The following is a 3,304-nucleotide window of genomic DNA, read 5'->3' on the forward strand; positions in this document are numbered from 1 at the left end:
TCTTTCCTGTTTATTGCACACTAACTTGTAAAGTGAGTATATTCTAACAGCTTGTTAGTCTAGGTGCAGCACCACTACAGACTTTGTATACAACTGCTGTAAAGTAGCATTTAAAAGATGGTGTCCTGGTGACAGTGTAAATACAGTACGTTTTAATGTAAACGTCTTTGAGAAACTTGTAGATTATTCTAGAATTTGTATTTTTGTATAGACCTTTGAATTACTAACTCTGAGTTTGGAGCTAATGCGTACCCTCTCTCCTTGCATTTTCTTCCCAGCCACATTTATGCACAAGAGTTTGAGATTTGCTGTTTAGCTGAAGAGTTATACCAACAGCTCGGCTTCTGTACAGTCTCTATAGTAACTATATATATATATATATAAAAACAGCCTTCTGCTCAGTCTAATTTTTAACAGTATTGTTTAACACGGGACACAATGCAATAATGAGAGAAAAAGCATTATGCCCTGTATATTCTGTATATTGGAGTGTAGAGCTACTTGGCCTTACAGCATTGACTGTTCTGCGCCTCCTTGCCTTGATAGTCTCTGCTATAGACTTGCCATTTATATGCTGAAACACTCTTCTTCATCGAGTCTCAGGCAATCACTTCCAGCAGCAGATCACACTGAGGCAAAAGCATCGAGACAGAAAGGCTTCAGATGTCTTTGATTTTTTTCAAGTTGTAATGTTAGGACAGTCATGAATGGATACATCTATGTAACAGAGGCAGATGATGTGGTTTTACATTTCATTCCAAGTTGTAGACTCAAACAGAGGATCTAGTCACTTATTTTATGCTCTCAACAGTTCCACATATAGTGTTCAATATCTGAATATGAAGTTGACTTAACTACATTATAAAATGTAATCATTTACTCACGTTACCTTTACAAAAACAAAATTACTGCCAGGAGTCCAGCTCATACCATCACAATATACATTCTCACACCGGGATACTTTTAATGAAGACAACTATGCAATTTTAAGAGAGGCATTCACAAGTTTAATAACGGACTCCAAGGAAGAAAAAAATTATTTCTCCCTCCATGACATTCTGCTTCAACCTTGTATGCAGAACTCCAGTGGCAAAAGTTGCCTTCCCATAGTGTACATATTAACCTTGCTTCTTGGACTCGATATACAGTCGGTACAGAAAGCTTTCAGACCCTTTCAAGTTTTCCACATCTTGTTTCAGACTTCATTTGTTGCCGTTGAGCTGGATTGTTGGTGGATCCTGCTATCACTAGTTGCTGAGATAAGACAAGAACATTTCTGCAGCATTGAAAGTACCCAAGAACAGAGTAGCCTTTTTCCATTCTCAAACAGAAAACACTTGGAACCACTACTGGTCTTCTTAGATCTGGCTGCCCAACCAACTGAGTAATCATAAAGGGCCTTAGTCAGATAGGTAACCAAGAACCCAAGGGTCACTATGAATGAGATCCAGAGTTCCTTTCTGGAGATGGGAGAACCTTACAGAAGGACAACCATCAGCACAGCACTCCACCTCCACCATACAGTGGCCAGACGGAAACCATTCTTCACTAAAAGACATGACAGCCCACTGGGAGTTTGCCAAAAGGCACCTGAAGGACTCTCAGACCATGAGAAGCAAAATCCTCTGATCTGATGAAACAAAGATGGAACTATTTGGCCACAGTTCCCAACAGTGTGTGTGGAGAAAACCAGGCATGGAGTATCACCTCAATATCATCCTTACAGTCAAACACAGTGGCAGCATCATGCTGTAAGGATTTTTTTATGCATCTGGGAGAAGATGGATGCAGAAAAATATAGAGCAATTCTGAATGAAAACCTCCTCCAGATTGCTCAGGATCTCTGGCCGAGGCAAAGGTTTACATTTCAACAAGACAACCCGAAGCATACAGCCAAGAAAACACTATGAAAGCCCTAGAGTCCAGACCTGACCCCAATACAGTATTTCTGGAGAAACCTGAAAATGGCAGTTCACCAACACTCCACATCCAATCTGGTTGACCTTAAATGAATATGCCAAGAAGAATGGAATAAAATTCCAAGAGAAACATGCCAAGTTTGTAGCTTCGTTCTCAAGAAGACTTGAGGTTGTCATTGCTGCCAAAGGTGCTTGAACCACGTACCAAGTGAAGGGTGGGAATACTTGTGTATATAGGATTTTTTTTTTTTTCCAACACACTCCAAACCTGTTTTTGCTTTGTCGTTGTGTGTAGGTTGAAGGAAAAATGAGTTTAATCCATTTTAAAATGGATCAAATATAAAATGTAGAGAACCTGAAAGGGTAAAACCTTCTGTACTGACTGTAGGTTTCATTAGTCACAGCTGCAGCCATGTGAATTTGGACTTTGTAGTGTGTTCGAGTACTGTTCCCATAAATGTTGCACCACAGCTTTCCTTTTAAAGTGTGCTTTCACCCCTGCAGTAACTGATTAAATCTAACTGGATTCGTCTGAAGGATTTCAGTGATTCTGTTTTAGGAATTATGTGGTCAGGTGTGCACAACTTTACTGTAGGTATACATTTCACATATTTAAATGCAACATGGGTGATTCGTTGGCTCATCTATACTTCAAGTCAAACTTAAGGCTACCAATATTTGTTTAACCAATAATCAGAGAAATGGTTTGACTTGTGCAGTGGCTGGTCTTTCTGAAGTTGACCAAAATGCAACTTCAGTGAATCACTGGTAACATTTGTTTGGAAGCAGCCGGAGGGTTTCTGGAAGTTAAGATCCAGAAATTTGTCATCTCCTACACTTTTCCAAATGGGTAATATCATTTTTTTTTTTTTTTTTTAAAGCAAGAGAACTAAATTTTGCTTCCAAATAAATGTTGTCTTAACACCCAAAGAGTGGGGAATTAAGGATTTGTATTTTTTTTAAGAATGTATAATGTGAAAATGTTTGCTTGTTTCATACAAAGTAATAAATAATTTTAACATGAGCAATATAATACTAATAAATACCTTATCTTTGTCACTTTAATGTTTTTTTCCACAACTGAAAAGTCTGCCACACTTTAGAATTATATTAGCATAAAAATTGGAGGTTTTCCAGTTCCATCACGTCTCTGGCGGTGTGGGTGCATGCTGGAGATCTTTCCTCTGTAAGAAATACTCAAGATTAATTTAGGAAATATGCAGTGAACCACAGGGATCCCAGAGGAGAATAGAGCTCACCACAAGAACATCACTCAGATCTCGGAGGTCGTTCAGGACGTTGTCACACAGAGTTATTTTCTCAGACAGGGACTCCAGTTTGTCCTTAATGTCCAGCAGCCGCTGCAGAGAGAAACATGTTGCTCA

The 3,304-nt window shown here is 38.9% G+C and overlaps 1 long non-coding RNA gene across 1 annotated transcript; it reads right to left on the reverse strand.

Annotated features, from left to right (window-relative positions):
• Positions 1-2,958: 2,958 nt before the first annotated feature.
• On the reverse strand, positions 2,959-3,298 carry LOC109954667 (uncharacterized). The gene is made up of 2 exons (XR_002274165.1): positions 3,179-3,298; positions 2,959-3,103 (listed from the first exon to the last, which is right to left on the reverse strand). It is a non-coding gene; the product is annotated as an uncharacterized LOC109954667 (long non-coding RNA).
• Positions 3,299-3,304: the final 6 nt, after the last annotated feature.

This window comes from Monopterus albus, unplaced genomic scaffold (genome assembly GCF_001952655.1).
Source record: "Monopterus albus unplaced genomic scaffold, M_albus_1.0 scaffold11.1, whole genome shotgun sequence".
Classification (NCBI taxonomy): domain Eukaryota; kingdom Metazoa; phylum Chordata; class Actinopteri; order Synbranchiformes; family Synbranchidae; genus Monopterus; species Monopterus albus.